The sequence below is a fragment of the Leucopleurus acutus genome, assembly GCF_964270905.1.
Source record: "Leucopleurus acutus genome assembly, chromosome: X".
In the NCBI taxonomy this organism is placed as follows: domain Eukaryota; kingdom Metazoa; phylum Chordata; class Mammalia; order Artiodactyla; family Delphinidae; genus Leucopleurus; species Leucopleurus acutus.
The window spans coordinates 30464393-30484284 of NC_139148.1; positions in this window are offsets into that span (position 1 = coordinate 30464393).

Consider the following 19892-nt stretch of genomic DNA (forward strand, 5'->3'; position numbering starts at 1 on the left):
ACCCTCCACCAGGTGACAGTCTTTACTTACCAAAGCCAGTCCATAAAGCCTAGAAGAGCTGACTGCTTCTTCAAATGCAAACACACTTACACAAGGCTACAGAATTGATGAATAATCAGGGAAACATGACATGACCAAAGAACACAATAAATTTCTATTAACCAACAGCTAAGAAATGGAGATCTATAAACTTCTGACATTAAAAATAAAAATAATTAAAATAATTGTTCTAAAAAAACCTCAGTGACCTATAAAAGAAAACAGATTCAAAATTTAACAAAATCAGGAGGACAATACAAGCACAAAATGAGAAGTTCAACAAAGAGGTAGATAACATTAAAAAGAACCAAGGAAAATTTTCCAGCTGAAGAATACAATGACTGCAATAAAAAATGCAATAGAGAGTTTCAGTAGCAAACTTGATCAGGCAGAAGGAAGAATCAGTGAACTTGAAGATGTCATTTGAAATTATCCAGTCAGAGGAGAAAAAAGAGAAAAGAATGAAAAGGAATGCAGAAAGCCTACAGGAGTCATGAGACATCATCAGGAGAGCTAATATTTGCATTTTGAGAGTTCTGGAAGGAGAAGAGAGAGAGAAAGGGGCAGAAAAATTATTTAAAGAAATAATGGCTGAAAATTTCCCATATCTGAGGAGAGATATGTACATCTAGGTACATGACTCAAAGGTTCCCAATCAGATTCAATCCAAAGAAGACTTCACTGAGACAAATTATAGTCAAACTGTCAAAAATCAAAGACAGAGCTTTGAAAGCAGCAAGGGAAAGAAGTTCATCATATACAAGGAAATCCCCACAAGGCTACAGGCAGATTTCTCTGCAGAAACTGCAAGCCAGGAAAGAGTGTGATGATGCTATATTCAAAGTGCTGAAACAGAAAGACTGCCAACCAAGAATACTTTACCTGGCAAAGTTGTTCTTCAAAATGAAGGTAAGATAAACACTTTCTCTGATGAACAAAAGCTAAAGAACTTCTTTGCCACTAGGCCTGCCTTACAAGAAATGCTGAAAGGAGTTCTTCAAGCTGGAATGAAAGAATGCTAATTAGTAACATGAAAACATATGAAAGCATAAAACTCACTGGTAAAGGTAAATATATATTCAAATTCAAAATACTCTTATATTACGTATAAGTCACTTATAATTCTAGTATAAAGGTTAAAAAACAAAAGTATTAAGAGTAAGTATAGCTACAATAATTTGCAAATGAATACACAATATAAAAAGATGTGGATTGTGACATCAAAACATAAAATGTGTGGGGGGGAGTAGAAGTGTAGAGCTTTTCTGTATGTAATCAAAGTCAAGTCGTTATCAGTTTAAAATAGACTCTTAACTATAAGAGGTTTTATGTAAACCTCATGGTAACCACAAAACAAAACCTATAGAAGACAGAGAGAAATAATTAAAGCTTACTACTAAGCAAATTTATCAATCACAAAGAAGACAGCAAGAGAAGAAAGGAACAAAGGATCTACAAAACAGACAGAAAACAGTTAACAAGATGTCAATAAAACATCCTCATCTAGTAATAGTTCCTTTAAATGGAAATGGATTAAATTCTCCAATCAAAAGAGATAGAGTGGTTGAGTACATTAAAAAAAAAAAACAAGACTCAACTATATTTTGCCTACAACACTCTCAACAAAGATAGATTATCCAGACAGAAAACTAATAAGAGAACGCTGGACTTGAACTACACTTTAGAACAAATGGACCTAACAGACATGTAAAAAAACATGCATCCAACAGCAGCAGAATACACATTCTTCTCAAGCACACACAAAAAATTATTGAGGATAATCATATGTTAGGGTACAAAACAAGTTTTAACAAATTTAGGAAGATTTAAATCATATCAAACATCTTTTCTGATAACAATGGTATGAAACCAGAAATCAATAACAGGAAGAATATGGGAAAATCACAAATATATGGAGATTAAACAATACACTCCTGAAAAACTAATGAGTCAAAGAATAAATCAATAGAGAAATCAAATGGAAACACAATATACCAAAACTTATGGAATGCAGCAAAAGCTGTTCTAAGAGGAAAGATTATAGCAATGAATGCATGCGTTAAGAAATTAGAAAGATCTGGGCTTCCCTGGTGGCGCAGTGGTTGAGAGTCCACCTGCCAATGCAGGGGACACGGGTTCGTGCCCCGGTCCGGGAAGATCCCACATGCCGCGGAGCGGCTGGGCCCGTGAGCCATGGCCGCTGGGCCTGCGCATCCGGAGCCTGTGCTCCGCAACGGGAGAGGCCACAACAGTGAGAGGCCCGTATACCGCAAAAAAAAAAAAAAAAAAAAAAAAAATTAGAAAGATCTCAAATAAAAACCTTAATGTTACACCTCAAGGAACTAGAAAAAGAACTAAGCCCAAGCTTAGCACAAAGGAGATACTCAATATAAGAGCAGAAATAAATGAAATAGAAACTAGAAAGACAATAGAGAAGATCAATGAAACTAAGAGTTGGTTTTTTTTCAAAAGATAAGCAAAATTGACAAACTTTTAGCTAGACTAAAAGTCTAGCTAGTCTATCTGGATAAACTTTTTTTTTTTTAAGAAGACATACAAATGGCCTACAAGTACACGAAAAGGTGCTCACATCACTTATCATCCCGGAAATGCAAGTCAAAACCACAATGAGATATCACTTCACACCTGTACAAGTGCTGTTATGGATATGGAGAAAAAGGAACCATTTTTCGTTGTTGCTGGGAATGTAAATTTGTATAGCCACGATGGAAAACAGTATGTACGTTCCTCAAAAAACTAAATATGGAACTACCATATGATCCAGCAATCCTACTCTAGGTATATATCTGAAGGAAATGAAATTACTCTCTCGAAGAGATGTCTGCACCCCCATGTTCATTGCAGCATTATTCACAATAGCCAAGACACAGAAACAACCTAAGTTTCTGTGGATGAATAAATGGATAATGTTATACACATACTGTTAGTGCAGGCCTGTTACTTATATTCCTACGAGAGTACCTGAAAAATTTTGCTTTACTTTGCTAGAGTGAAAAATGTCCTGACCAATTGTTTGAATATCTTCTTCAAGTAGGGATTTAACAAGAAGCAAAGTACATCTTTGCCAAAAATTTCAACAAATAAATACTAGATAGGGATGTTTGTAAAGTCTGTGTTGTATGTTTGCATCTTCCCCTGCCCTACTATAGTTTCCATTTCATGCATCCATAACTCTATCTTCTGGGAGAAGAAAATCGATAGAAAGTAATAGGTTAGGCATATGTGTAGTGTTTAAAATCTTATAATAATTACACATATTATGCAGACAATAGGGCTATGGAAATTTTGCATAAAGTTAGGTCAGGCTTCCAAATTTTTTATGCTCTTATTTCTTAAAACTCTTTTCCTAATCAATGAGAGTGTGCCTGCAGAGCCAACATTGGTTGCTCACAACTCATTAGCCAAAAAAGTATGTGTTTCCCCTACAGCTGTAGGAAATCCTTACCTTGTTCCGTGACTATTGAAGCAATGCACTCCATTGTCTGGTGATCTTGGGTATCTGTTGCAAAGTTCTTAAGCTTATTCTGGTCAATTGCTGGGGGAAAAAATGTGTTACTGAGGCATTTTGGCCTGGAACTGGAGACATAACCCCAGGCAGAAACATGTTTGAAATATTGTTTTCTTTGTTCAGAAAAAAAATTAAATGCCAGTTCTAGAAACAAACTAAACTAAACCAGAAGAAAATTAAACAATGCTGCTCAGAAAGCAACTTGCAGTGTTTTGTGCCAGTGATCATTTGATTTGGCATTGTTTTCTGATTCCAACAGGGTCAGTCCTTTTGTGCTGCAGCTATCAAAGGCCACAGAAAACCCTTTATTTTCTTGTTTTTTAAGTGTAGCCTACTGACAGCTGTGACATGGAGCAGGGATATTTAAGCCACAATTTTGCACGGAGGTTTGGTTCCCTGCTCAGTTTCTTCCTACCTTCATGCAGTGACTGGTTTACTACAGTTTCCTTTTATTATTTTAAAAATCTCATGCTTTCTTTTGTTTATTAGCAACAGATCCCAATTTATATTGTGTACCCCGCAGGCCAGCAGTGCAGTGCAAACTGGTACAAAGGCCTGTAACTCATTCCACCTGTTACAGTGCTCATGTCCTGCATGGCCGTGTCTAGAGTCCTTCAGCAAAAACACAACTCATCTACACTGTCCACTAACACAAGTCGGCGAGCCTCTTCTCTCTGCTGCTGTATTAGCCCCAAGGGCAGGTGAATTCTAATTAAATTGAAGACTCCTTCCCAGCATGAGCCTCTGAATCCTCAAGTCAATAAACTTGGGGCATGAAATAGATATTGTTGACCAAAAATCTGACCTGGAATACGTGGCAAATATATTGATCCCAAGTACTTGAGTAAGCAATTCTCACTGGTGTGTGGCTGTAAGACAGAATAAGTGTTAATTGTTTGCTAAAGTTTTCTGTTGAAACAATAACATTGGAATTGGGGGGGGCAGTGTCAGCTTACTATGCTATTCATTGATCTGCATAATGAATAACTATCAAATATAGGTAGTTTAAATGGCTTTGGGGTAGTTTAGTTCAATAGTTTGCCGAGTCGGCTTTCTTGAGGGATAGTACAGTGTTCTTATTTCATCTTGAAATTATTCTTCTGGCTGTTTATGTTGATTAAATCAGGTATTACCTTTCCCTATTGCTATCTCTTGCCCAATCCTAGATATACTTGAACTATTTCTCATCCCCTTGGCTCAAAGTGACCCACTGTTACATTTCAGGTGCAAATACTTCTATATGATTAGCATTTTGAATTGGACTTTGAATGGCTCTACCCTCTGCCCCTATATGAAGAGCTGCAAGGCAGTGACAAACAAATTGTCTCTGAACATCAAGAGTCCTGAACACAGAATGCAGTCTGTGCAATTCTCAGTAAATGCAGAGTTAGAAAGCCCAAACTGCTTGACCTTAGAGCACATTCTGTGGCCTTGTGGCTCCAGCTAAATAGACAGTCCCTATTTCTAAAGCACAACCTAACAGTACCACCTCGAGTTACCTTTTCAGTCACTCAAGCATTGGACACTGATGTGTGGGCCAAATTCTGTTCTACTTTAGTAGGTGTCAGCACTAAAGAGACATTTGACACCCTTCCCCAGACCCCTGCAATCACAGCAGAGAATTTGGTTGTTGTCTCCATATTTAAGTAGAAAACCCATGGAGACCTACAAATCAGGGGTAGAAAAATGCATCGAGAGTGGAGCCTTCCTTCCTGCATTTTTACCTGAATCAGGACACTGGAAGTGATTCAGGCAAAGAGCACACAGAGACAAAAACTTCAGGCAGGCTAATCCTCATTCAGAATATTCCCCGGATTTCATAGTTTCACTGTTTACTATCAGTCCAGCGGTATGGCTTAACTCAAACCTTATTCTATTTAAAAACATGAAGTTTTAACAATTATGAATCAAACTAAGAGTCATTAACTTAAAATGGACCCAAAGAGATTGATAAGTAAACTATATAAAAATGGATTTATGGCCTCAAGTTCTTATGGTTGTAGCTCTTTAGGGATTTCTCTTCAATTCAGTTAGTAGCACCAAAGCCCTTTTTTGAGTACAAGCCAGACGCCATCCTTGTCACTTCCTTACTAGTTGACAAGTTCCCTTTAACCATAATGTCTGTACCTGTGACATTTCCCAATGATTTCCCATTAAAGCTGCCTGATGCCTGACACCTGTGTGTTTGCTTTGAGATTTAACTATTGGGTGTCTTTAGAACTGTGCTGCATTTGCTCTCAGCCTGGTTGATGGCCCACGTATAATGCAAAGCGAGGTCCCTGGCTGTCTACAAACCATGAACATAAAGGTGGAGGAGGTGACTTGAAGCAGCTAAGAAGAGAGAGATGAAGTAGCTTTCAGGAAAAGAAAAGCTGGGATCCTGCTTCCCAGAAGTCCTGTGGCAATTAATGCTGGCCCTGAGTTTCTGGAAGCCAATTTACAGCATATAATCAAGTGTGATTTCTCCCGATTACCTCAGAAGTAATTAGGGAGTACCTCCCCACCCAAGACCTCTACCTAATTATAGAAGTATTTGGTAAGGAGGTATTTCCATATGTTCAAGTCATATTACGTCACGAGGACATTTGAGCTGATGAAAACTGACATTTACTATAAAGTAAAAATGCATTGCATTGAAACCAGGAGTCATGAGAAACCCAGAACTGCGAGTTTGGGAACCTATTTTAATTGATGAGACACAGCGGCTGTGCCTCATGAAGCAAATGAGAGCATGAAGCAGGAGGAAAGTAAATATGCAGAGGTCAGACCATCACCGCGGAGGCAGAGCTGCAGACACCACGTTTGGTGCAGGTCCCCTGACTGCCGTCTCCAGCTTTTCTCTTCTCTCTTCCCTCGGGATTTATGAAGTAGGATTTAGGGGAGAAGCTTCTATCATTTGCTCTCTCTCACTCTTGCTTGTTGCTCCGTTTTACCTTTGCTGTGCCATTTCTATTTATTAGAGAATTACCACGAAGTGCTCCTAGTGACAATGATTTTTGGACAGCAGAGAGGCCCAGAGAAAGAAGCCGTTTTGCAGTTGATTCCCGGGAACATACCATCATTTCATGTAACTGTGTTTGCCTTCCAATAACTACAAAGAGTAGCTGTTACAATTACAGCAATAACTGCTGCTCACTATATGCCAAGCATTGTCCTGCGTCCTTCACATGAATTCATTCATCTGATCCTTACAGAAGTCCTCTGAAGTAGGTGCTCTTTTTTTTTTTTTTAACCTTTTTATTGGAGTATAATTGCTTTACAATGGTATGTTAGTTTCAGCTTCACAACAAAATGAATCAGTCATATATATACATATATTCCCATATCTCCCCCCGCCTGCGTCTCCCTCCCTCCCACCCTCCCCATCCCACCCCTCCAGGCGGTCACAAAGCACCGAGCTGATCTCCCTGTGCTATGCGGCTGCTTCCCACTAGCTATCTACCTTACGTTTGGTAGTGTATATATGTCCATGCCTCTTTATCGCTTTGTCACCGTTTACCCTTCCCCCTCCCCATAGCCTCAAGTCCATTCTCTAGTAAGTCTGTGTCTTTATTCCTGTTTCACCCCTAGGTTTTTCATGACATTTTTTTTTTTAAATTCCATATATATGTGTTAGCATACGGTATTTGTCTCTCTCTTTCTGACTTACTTCACTCTGTATGACAGACTCTAGGTCTATCCACCTCATTACAAATAGCTCAATTTCGTCTCTTTTTATGGCTGAGTAATATTCCATTGTATATATGTGCCACATCTTCTTTATCCATTCATCCGATGATGGACACTTAGGTTGTTTCCATCTCTGGGCTATTGTAAATAGAGCTGCAATGAACATTTTGGTACATGACTCTTTTTGAATTATGGTTTTCTCAGGGTATATGCCCAGTAGTGGGATTGCTGGGTCATATGGTAGGTGCTCTTTTTATCTCCATATTAACGGTTAGGAAACAGGGCCTAAGAGTGATGGAATAACTTGTTCTAAATCAGCCAGTTTGTAAATTGAATTCAAGATTCAAACGTGGCCGACCTGACTCTAGAGTCTAAGCTCTAAGCACCTGCAGTTTTGCTGCTCTTTCCTCAGAGTTCGAGTGTTCACATTCACACACACACACACACCACAGAGGAGAGGGTTCTAAAGGGGTCATGGAGGGCTTTCAATGATACCCAAGTACATTTTTCAGTTACTCCCACCATATGTCAGAAAGAAATCCCACTTTATATCAATGGCCTAGGTTTCCTGAAATTCATTTTTCACTGTTTGACAGAAAGAAAAAAGGGTAGATAGATGGTCACTACATGTATTTGACATTTGTTCCTTTTTTCCAGCTTTATTGAGGTATAACTGATATATAACATTGTGTAAGTTTAAGGCACAAAAATGTGATGATTTGATACGCATTTATATTGCAAAATAATTACCACGATAAGATTAGTTAACACATCCATCAACTCACATAATTTCCATTTTTGCTGTTATTGTGACAGCAGTTAAGACCTACACGCTTATCAACCTTCAACTATGCAATACAGTATCTTTTTTTTTTTTTTTTTTTTGCGTTACGCGGGTCTCTCACTGCTGCGGCCTCTCCCGTTGCCGAGCACAGGCTCCGGACGTGCAGGCTTAGCGGCCATGGCTCACGGGCCCAGCCGCTCCACGGCACATGGGATCTTCCTGGACCGGGGCACGAACCCGCGTGCCCTGCATCGGCAGGCGAACTCTCAACCACTGCGCCACCAGGGAAGCCCCCAGTATTATTAACTATAGTCACCATGCTGTACATTACATTCCCAGGATTTGTTCATTTTATAACTGTAAATTTGTACCCTTTGATACCACTTCCCACACACCCCAGCCACCAGACAATCTACTCTCTGTTACTGTGAGTTTGACTTTTTAAAATTCCACGTATAAGTGGGTCATACACTATTTTTCATTCTCTGATTTATTTCACTTAGAATAATGCCTTCAGGGTTCATCCATGTTGTCATAAATGGCAGAATTTCCTTCTTTTTTATGACTGAATAATATTCCATTTTATATTTATATACATACAGCTGACCCTTGAACAGCATGGGTTTGAACTGTGCAGGTCCACTTATACTTGGAGTGTTTTCACTATATACATACTATAAGACTATACAATCCACGGTTGGTTGAATCTGCAGAAATAGAATCGAGTATATGGAGGGCCATCTATAAACTTATACTTGGATTATCAACTGTGCGAGGGGTCAGCACCCCTAACCCTGTGTTGTTCAAGAATCACCCCCCTCTATATATACATGTATAGATAGATAGATATAGATATAGTGTATATACACACAATTTATAGTATATATCAAATTTTCTTTATCCATTTATCTGTTGGTGGACACTGATAGTTTTTATGTCTTGGCTATTGTGAATAATGCAAGAACATGGGGTTACAGATATCCTTTCAAGATAGTGATCTTACTTCTTTCAGGTATATGTCCAGAAGTGGGATTGCTGGATCATATGCTAGTGCTATCTTTAATATTTCAAAGAACCTTCATACTGTTTCCATATTTGTTATACCAACTTATATTCCTACCAACAGTGCACAAGGGTTCCCTTTTCTCCACATCTTCACCAACACTTATCTCTTGTTTTTTTTATAATAGCTATTCTAACAGGTATAAGGTGATATCTCACTGTGGTTTTGATTTGAATTTCTCTGATGATTAGCAATATTGAGCACCTTTTCATGTACCTACTGGCCATCTGAATGTTTTCTTAGGAAAAATGTCTAGTGAGCCTCTCTGCCCATTTTTTAAATCAGATTATTATTATTTTCTTTGCTATTAATTGTATAAGCTCCTTAAATATTTTGGACATTAACCCATTATTGGATATATGATTTGCACATATTTCCTCCCATTCTATAGGTTACCTTTTCATTTTGTTGATATTTTCTTTTGCTGTGCAAAAGCTTTTCAGTTTGATATAGCCCCACTTGCTAATTTTTGCTTTTGTTACTTGTGCTTTTGGTGTCAAATCCAAAAAATCATTGCCAAGTCCAATGTTAAAGAGCTTTTCCCTTATGCTTTCTTCAGGAACTTTATGTTTTAAGTTTAAGTTCTTAATTCAGTTCAATTTTTGTGAGTGGTGTAAGATAGAGGTCCAATTTCATTCATTTGCATGTGGATATCTCATTTTCTCAGCACCATTTATTGAATATAATGTCTTTTCCTCAGTGAGCATTCTTGGTTCCCTTGTCAAATATTAGTTGATCATATGTACGTCAGTTTATTTCTGTGCTCTTGATTCTGGTCCATTAGTCTATGAGTCTGTTTTTATGTCAGTACCATTTTGCTTTGATTACTATAGATTTGTAATATGGTTTGAAATTGGGATGTATGATTCCTCCAGCTTTGTTATTTCTAAAGAAACCTTTGGCTATTTGGGGTATTTTGTGGATCCACAGCAATTTGGGGATTGCTTTTTCTATTTCTGTGAAAAATGCCATTGGAATTTTGATAGGGATTGCATTGAATCTGTAGATGGCTTAGAATAGAATGGATACTAATCCAATCCATGAACCTGGGATGTATTTCCGTTTATTTGTGTCTTCTTCAACTTCTTTCATTAGTATTTTATAGTTTTCAGTATATGTGTGTGTGTGTGTGTGTGTGTGTGTGTGTGTGTGTGTGTGTGTGTACACATATACATTTTTTTATCTCCTTGGTTAAATTTACTTCTAAGTATTTTATTGTGTTTGATGCTATTGTGAATGGGATGATTTCTTTGCTTCTTTTCAGATATTTCATTGTTAGTGTATAGAAATGCAACAGATTTTTGTATGTTGATTTTGGATCCTGAGATAAACTATATTTGTTTATTAATTCTAACAGTTTTTTCATGGAGTCTTTAGGATTTCCTATGTGTAAGATCATGTCATCTGTAAACAGACAATTTTACTTCTTTATTTCCACTTTACATGCTTTGTATTATTATTATTTTTTTACATAATTGTTCTGGCTAGTACTTCCAGTACTATGTTGAATAGGAATGATGATAGTGGGCACACTTATCTTTTTCCTGATCTTAGAGGAAAGACTTTCAATCTTTCACTGTTGAGTATATTTTGGCTGTAAGTTTGTCACACATGGGTGGCCTTTATTGTGTTGTGGTATGTTCCTTCTATATCCAAGTTGTTGGGGACTTTTTTTTTTATCATGAAAGGATGTTATATCTTTTTCAAATGCTTTTTCTGCCTGTTGAGATGATCATATGATTTTATCTTTCATTCTGTTAATGTGGTATGCCACATTTATTGCTCTGTGTGCTTTGAACCATCCAGGCATCCCAGGGATAAATCCTACATTATCATGGTGTATGATCCTTTTATATTCTGTTGAATTCAGTTTGCCAATATTTTGTTGAGAATTTTTACATCTATATTTATTAAGGATATTTGCCAGTAGTTTTCTTGTACTGCCTTTATCTGACTTTGGTATCAAGGTAAAGCTGGCCTTGTAAAATGTGTTTGGGATTGTTCCATCCTCTTACTTTTTTTTTCCTGAAGAGTTTGAGAAGAATTGGCATTAATTCTTTAAAAATTTGGTAGAATTCACTCATGAAGCCATCTGGTTCTTGGATTTTCTTTGTTGGGAGGTTGTTTACTACTGATTCAGTCTCTTTACTCATTATTGATCTGTTCATATTTTCTATTTCTTAATCATTCAGCCTTGATAGGTTGTATATTTCTACAAATGTATCCATTTCTTCTGAGTTATCAAATTTATTGGCATGTAATTGTTCATGGAAATCTTTTATGATCCTTTGTATTTCTGTGATATCAGTTGTAATGTCTACTCTTTTATTTCTAATTTTATTTATTTTGAGTCCTCTTTTTTTCTTGGTAAGTCTAGCTAAAATGTTGTCATTTTGTTTATCTTTTTAAAAACCCAAATTTTAGTTTCATTGAAATTTTCTGTTTTTTTCTTATTTCATATTTCATTTATTTCTGTTCTTATTATTATCTCCTTCCCTCTGCTAACTTTGAGCTTACTTTGTTATTCTTTTTCTGGTTCCTTCAGGTATAAACTTAGGTTGTTAATTCTTTTTTTTTTAATGTATACTATAAGCTTATCACTATAACTTCTTTCCTAGAACTGCTTTTGCTGTAGCCTATAAGTCTAGGTGTTTTGTATTTCTGTTTTCATTTGTTTCAAAATATTTTTTTATTTCCCTTTTGATTTCTTCTTTGACCCATTGGTTGTTCAGGGGTATGTTTTTTAATTCCCACATATTTGTGAAATTTTCCAGTTTTCTTCCAGTTATTGGTTTCTAGTTTCATACCATTATGGTCAGAAAAGATACTTGGTATGATTTCAATCTTTTATTTTATTTTATTATGTTTTTAAATTTATTTATTTATTTATTTTTGGCTGTGTTGGGTCTTCGTTGCTGTGTGAGGGCTTTCTCTAGTTGCGGCAAGTGGGGGCTACTCTTCGCTGAGGTGAGTGGGCTTCCCATTGTGGTGGCTTCTCTTGTTGCAGAGCACGGGCTCTAGGTGCCTGTGCAGGTTTCAGTACTTGTGGCACGTGGGCTCAGTAGTTGTGGCTCATGGGCTCTAGAGCACAGGATCAGTAGTTGTGGTGCACGGGCTTAGTTGCTCCACGGCATGTGGGATCTTCCCGGACCAGGGCCCGAACCCATGTCCCGTGCATTGGCAGGCAGATTCTTAATCACTGTGCCACCAGGGAAACCCTGATTTCAGTCTTTTAAAAGATTAAATTAAATTTCTTAAGACTTGTTTTGTGGCCTAAAATATGATCTATTCTAGTGACTGTTGCAATGACTGTTCCATGTACACTTGAGAAGAATATGTATTCTGCTGCTGTTAGATGGAAGGTTCTATATACGTCTGTTATGTCCCTTTGGTCTAAAATATAGTTCAAGTCTGATGTTTCCTTATTGTTTTTCTATCTAGATGATCTATCCTTTGTTGAAAGTGGAGTACTGAAGTACCCTATTATTTTATTGTTGTCTATTTCTCCCTTCAGATCTGTTGTATTTGCTTCGTATATTTAGGAGCTCCGATGTTGGGTACACATATATTTACGATTGTTATATTCTCTTCATATGTCTCCTTTATCATTAGATCATGACCTTTATCTCCTGTTGTTTTTGACTTAAATTCTGTTTCTTCTGATATAAGTATAGCTATCCTTGTTCTATTTTGGTTTCCACATGTGTGGAATATCTTTTTCCATGCCTTCACTTTTAGCTTATGTGTGTCTTAAGGCTAAAGTGAGTCTCTGTAGGCAGCATATAGTTGGGTCTTGTTTTTTTATCCATTCAGGCATTCTATGTTTTTTGATTGAAGAATTTAATCTGTTTACATATAAAATACTCATTGATAAGTAAGGATGTTCTAATGGAATTTTATTAATCTTTTTTCTGTCTGTCTCATAGATCCTTTGTTCTTTTCATTCTCTTTTGCTGTCTTCCTTTGTGAATTGATGATTTTACATAGTGGTATGCATGCTTTGATTCTCTTTTCTTGTAGCTCTCTGAACACCTTTAAAACAATTATTTTTTGTTCTCTGTCAGGCAATTTGTGGATCTCCATTTCTTTGTGGTCAATTTACTGGAAGTTTTTGTATTCCTTTGGTGGTGTCATATTTCCCTGATTCTTTATGATCCCTGTAGCCTTACATAGGTGTCTGTGCATTTGAAGAATCAGTGAACTCTTCTAGACTTTATAGACTGACTTCTATAAGGAAAGACCTTCCCCTGCGTGTTGGGCATGCTGGAGGATTCTGTGGCCCTGAATCCAGTGGTATGAAGCTCCAAGTGCGGGAGCCTATGGCAGCTCCAGGCCCTGGAAGACGTGTTGTATTGTCCTTGAGGCTTCTTGGCTCCATGTTACTGACAACTGCATGATCCTTAGAGCTGCAGGAGACTTGCAGTGGCTGAAAATGCTGTTGGGGTCCTCAGTGATACCTCCAGGTCCAGTGGCTAGGGACGAGGGCAAGTGGTCCTTGTGGCTAGAGCCAGTGGTATGTATTGGCTTGGCCAAAAAGTTCGTTCGGTTTTTCTATAACATCTTACAGAAAAACCTGAATGAACTTTTTGGCCAACCCAATATATGTTAGCCACACGGGCTGGCTGCTGGTACCTGTGTAGTAGCAGGGGCCAGATGTGGACACATGAGTGGCAAGCACCAAGGGCCAATGCCAACCGAGGGCACATGAGCAGCTTCAGGGGCCCTGGCTATTGGCATGCATTCCTGTGGCTACAGAGGTTAGGCACGGGTGTGTAGCAGTGCAGGCCAGTGAGAGGAGTAAGGGCCAGATATGGGCCCACAAGCAGCTATGCAGGCCTTGGCTGCTGGAGTGTACAGGTGCAGCTATAGGGGCAGCCACAGGTGCACACACAGTGGTGGTGATTGGCCACCGGGGCTTAAGCACCTGTACAGCCACAGAGGCCGGGGCTGTCTGCTGATGTGTATCTGGGGCTCTTGCAGGGCACTACGGAGGGAACAGGGGAAGAACACAGGTGGTAGGCATCTTTGAATGTGAAGATATGTGGAGAGAAAAATCTCAGTGGTGACTTCTGCAGGGGGTCTGCAGCAACTTTGCTGGCCATTGGTTTCCTCAGTGATGAAAGCTGGAGGAGTCTGCAGTATCCCCAGGGGCTTCTGAGGTCCTCTGCAGAGCAGGGAACTATGGTCCCTCCTGCTGTGTGGCTGGTGGTCCTATACTTCTTCTTCCTTGTTCCTAGCCACATCTAGATGTCTCAGCTTGTTTGTCTCTAGTTGGAGTGAAACCAAAGTGGGTTCTTCATGCAGTGCCCTGAAAGGCTGGGGAAGTTGGTTGTTCACTCCACTGTCCTTTTCCCAGTGAGAGGAACTCTCAGGCTGGGAAGTTCCATCTTGGCAATGAAAAATGCCATCCTGGTGGATGGGATGATGCAGGCAAAATGAAACTACAGTTGACCCTTGAACAACACAGGTTTGAACTGCATGAGCTCACTTATACATGGATTTTTTTTTTCAATAGTAAATACTACAGTACTACATGATCCATCTGCAGTTGTTGAATCTGCAGATATGGTGGAACTGCAGATATGGAGGAACCGTGGATATGGAGGGCTAACTATAAGCTGAAGCCTTGCTCCTCCCGGGAAGAAAGTCCTCCAGCTGGGAGCCGGGGTGAGAGGGAGCCCTGCAGCAGTCTGGAGTGGAATCTGTACCTCACTGAACTCAGAGGGTCTAGGAAAGGAGAAGACTTGGTTCAAATATTTCAATCTTACCTTTCTTATGGGAACTATTAGTGATTTTCTTGAATAGATGTTTCTTCATTTGCTGTTTGCCCTTAGAACCATTTCACCATTTGGGTATTTTTTTAATTATAGTTGTCACCAGTTTCATTGGGGAGTGAATCTGTGGAAGTGCCTCATGCTGGAAGTCAATCTTATCCCACTCTTTCTTAAACTTTTATAACACTATGTTCTTTTCCATCATTGCACTTATGACACTATTTACTGTTGTTTGAGTGGTAAACAACATTTGATGAATGTTGTTGTGGAAACAAGACAACAGTTTTAATTTTTAAGAAAGAATTGTGGTTTGGTAAAAACTGCATACAATTTAGTGATTACCACCCATTAGTTGGGTTACCTTCATACCTTTGTTTCTTAATGCATCAAAATTTCAGATTGTCTTTTATACATGATACAACCCAAGACACTCTCCAAGAATTGCCTGTTGGTCAGAGGGGAGGAGGAACCTGTGGATAGTCAGGGAGAAGGGAGGAGAGTTGTGCTACTTTTCAGGAAAGGGTAAGGTAGATCATTGAATCTTACAGTCAATCTTACAGGTGGTCCTTGGCTATAAAAGCCATTGTGGGAGTATGCTTTCAGCTCTTGGGGGGAATCTTGTGGAAAATAAGACTGTGTACTCATGATATAAAATTAGGTATGATTTAGAAGGAATTGCATTGCAACGCGGCGGGGGGGGGGGGTGCTCAGAAGCCAGTGTCTGGGTGGCCACAACACACCAAATTTTTAATGTATCCAATTATAGTAAATTACTGTAAAACCGAAGAGCCCATCTGTCCTGTACATTTGGGCTGCTGTAACATAACATCACAGACTGGGTGGCTTATAAGCAACAGACATTTATTTCTCAGAGTTCTGGTGGCTGGGAAGTCTAGGATCATGGTGCTGGCAGATTTGGTGTTTGGTGAGGGCATCCTGCTTCAGAGATGGTGCCTTTTCACTATGTCCTCATGTGGTGCAAGGGGCAAGGGATCTCCCCGGGCCTCTTTTATAAGGCCACTGATCCCATCCATGAGGGCTCTGCCCTCGTGACCTAATCACCTCCTAAAGGCCCTACCTCCTAATACCATCACCTTGGGCTGAGGAATATTCAGACCGTAGCACCATCCAAGAATTGCCTTGTGGTCAGCAGTGAAGTGCAGGAATCAGGTCCTCAGGTAGCACAGGGAATCCCTCAGGGAGACCCAGCAGGGCAGTGATACATCAGCAGGTCGAAGCTGGTAGCGTACTGAACAGAGTGACAGCATCTGCTCAGTACAACCCTGAGTATCTTGGTTTCCATTGAGGCGTGCTTTTTTTCCATGGCTCCTGGCAGAAAGCACAGTCTTTCAGAGAAGGGGCTATTTTCTTCAGCAGTGTTTGTTAAGAAGCCTGGCTGTGCCTCTCCTGGACAGTCCCTGTGGCCACTTCTCAGGGATGCTGTGGCTTAGGGATTCTGAGACAGAGGAATTGTTAACATTCAAATAATCATGGATTCCAAGACGGGACTAAACTAATGCCAGCCAGTTAACAAAGTACCCCAGGAGATAGGGATGGGGGCTCATGGTCTCAGAAATTGAAGGGGGTTCCTGAGGGATGTTATTAGAGATATTTAACAACTATGGCACAAGTACTGACCAATCAGTAGAGCTGGAGAAGGTACTTATGGCCCCGGCCTTGTGAGGCACTGACTCAGCTTTCACTGGATCCTGGGCCAGGCGCAAGGGTGGCCGGGACAACAGAGGACGGAGAACACGTAGGCCACCCAGAACAGTCTCGGTTTATTAACCAGTATGGGCCAGGACAAGGCGCACTAGCCGTACTGCATCGGGAGTTCCCCAGGCTGCCGCAAAACTCCAGCTCATCAGCAACTCACGCAGCGTCTCTGAGTGTATTAACAGAAAACATTTTCTGCTCTTAGGCTGGGTGAGCAGACTGCTGGCTTCGCTGTGAGGGCGAAAGGCTCCCAGCAGGAAGAGATTTTAAGAAGCAAAAGGGTCCCCCTGGGGAGATTTTAAGAAGCAAAAGGGTCTCCTCTGGGTGATGAAGTAGACAAAGGTATCTCCTCAGAGTAAAAGAGCTCCCATCCCGCTGCATGAACAACGCTTCCCCCTGTGAGAAGAGGACTCAGAAAGCAGTGCCCCCTCTGGCAGATTCAGCCGGGGGATGGGGGTGCATCTGGAGAGGAGAATCCAGGCTAGATTTCAGCGCCCGCACCCACCCCCATGACTGAGCACTCTGTGCAGTGCACGAACTGCACAACTGTTCCAGGTGGCCCTGCCGAACCCGGCTGACAATCCTTAAGGTTAACCCACTCCATCCCCCAAACTTATTCTCCTTTCCTCCTTGAGCGCCACCCCCAGGTAAATATGTTTAAAAGTTTAGAGTTTCCAGTTGCCGCAATTGATTTGGCTTGTCTTTTTTCAAATTATTTTAACTTTGGCACATTTAATGTAGCACAGCCGTGTGGTGAGAGAGACAGCTGGCCAAAGAGAGGGCTCCATGGTGAACACCGTGCTTCTTCCCAATGTCAGGTCCACAACCTTGAACTCAAGGCAGCCCCTCCATTCCCAGAGCAGAAGGAGAAGCAGCCAGGAATGGTGAACCTTTCTGCATGTCATTCTGCTAATGTCCTGCAGCTCAGCCTGCAGGGATCGCCTCCAGGTGTAAGAGGATAATTCAGTGTTCACAGCCCGTTGATTTCCTGGCCACAGCTGCAGAAATGTCAATAAGGTGCTGACCGTAGCAGGGGTTGCTGTGTGATCCATTCTCTTTTCTGCTGAAACTCAGTTTGTCAGGGCTGCCAGATAGTCCAGGACGATGTTTTGTCACTATGGCCTGGGCTGGATTTGGGTCATCGACTTGGTTCCCACATTAGTTACCTAATGTTCTAGAGTGTAACCACTGTGCATATTTATATCAGGGTCTGTAACTTGGACAATTACGATGTTTGGAGATTTCAGGCCTCTGCTTTCAGAGTGTTCAATGATGTATATTACAAGATACATGACAGACTCTGAGCAGGACGGCAGAACTGGTTTTCCAGGAACTACCTCAGTGGTGTCTGTCAGGTCCCATCACACGCTGGGAAGCAGATCGTCCATTGCGGATGAAATGCTTTATGACACTGACTGCAAATCACATCACACCATCTCGAAGGCATACGTGCAGTTCCCCAGGGGGCCCTGCAGAGCAGCGCTACAGCCCTTACTGACTCGGGAGGGGACTGCACTGCCTGCATCAGTGTCATCCCGGCTCCCCCCCAGGGGTCCAGGGGCAGGACCCGGGCCAGTCAGAGCGGGTAGGTAGGCGCCTCCCAGGGACTCCAACGAGTGCATGGGGCGGGGCTCCTGCTGGCTGCCTGTTTCCATATCCAGCCCAGACTCCCCGTTGCACTAATGTTGAGGGGCTCCTATTTGCCCCAGAAGTGTCCCCTGTTAGACCCCAGCAGCCATGCTTCAGGGCTCCTCCTCTTTGCGCTGTCACACCCCCTCCCAAGTTACACATGGCCCCGGGGGTCCGCGCTGCTCCTATTCGCCTCGTTCACACCTTCAGTGGTTGCGCAGCTTCTACCTCCCGGGACAGGTCCACCATGGCCCTGAGGGGTCGCCCTCATCCTCTGGGACCTGGTTGCACCGGGTCTGGACCCATCACTGCGGTGAGTCTGGCTGTGCTCATCCTCAGCCCCGTCTCCCCTCTGGCCAAGCACAGTGACTGGGGGAGGCTCTTACGCTTCGCTCTGCTCGCACTCCCTGTTCACTCACACAGGCGCACTGAGGACGAGCGGCTGACCCTCCCGGCAACTCTCCTTTCCCTTTGCGTCAGATTCTCCTCTAACCTGTTCACAGCCCGACCAGTTACGGAGTGCGGCGACTCTCCTCCTTGCGCTTTCACACGCCCCGTCTGTGCGCTCCAAGGTGACGCCGCCGCGAGGACGGCCCTTTGCTGCCCAGCGCCCGCCTGCACTTCCCCCGCTGCACCGACCATGCCTTCCTCTACCCGGTTCGCATCACCCGCCCAGGGACCACGCTGCAGGCTGCTGCGCACACAGGGGTTCCGCCCCGCTCGCATCCTGTGCAGCGTAACCACCGTGCTGGTGCTGCGGGGTTCCTCCTCGTGGCCCCGTTCACATAACCCCGCCACATTACATGGTTTTCCCTGTTCACGGAGCCTGTCACCTTCCGCCTCGGCACGAAGGGTGTGAGGATTCTCCTGTTTCGTCTGTTCACGTCCCCATGGAGGAAGGGAGGAACTCCCCTCTTTGCCCTTCTCACCTCCCATGTCAGTCCCATCTGTGCACGGACAGATCAGGGATCACCCTGTTTCCCCATTCGCTTTTCTAGTCCAGTTGTCCCAGTGCACCGAGCGTGTGGGGCTCTTTCTATTTGCCTTGTTCACATCCGTGCCCACGGACATCATGGTACTCACGGGTGGTACCTCATCCTCTTTGTCCTGTTCACATCCTCTGTCCACTGATGCTATTACAGTTATGGTGCAGGGCTACTATTCTTTGCACAGATCACATCCTCTGGTTGGTTACACCAGTGATATGAGCACATGGATGGGGCAGGGCTCCATCTCTTTGCCCCATCTGAATACTCTGCTCAGTGACATCACCACACTGATGGTGCAGGAGTGCATCACATCCTCTATTCACATCCCCTGTCCAGTTACCCCACTGCACTGAGGATGGGGGCTCTGCCTCTTTGACAGATTTGTATGCTCTCTCTCCTTCCCCCAGGACTGACTGTTGAGGACTCCTCTTCGTGACATCCACAAACCAACCCAGGGCCATCAGAGCACCGAGGACACAGGGATGTGCCTCGTTACCACTTTTCCATCCTCTGCCCAGTTGCTCTACTGCGCTGATGCGTGGACACCTCCTCTTTGCCCGTTAGCATCCCCTGACTGGTGGTGCCCCGGACTGATTGCTCGAGCCTCCTAATCTTGGCCCTACTCTCAAAACCAGCCCAGAGCCCTCACTGCACGGAAGGTGCTGGGTTGCACCGCGGTGACACTTAGGCCTCCTCTGCC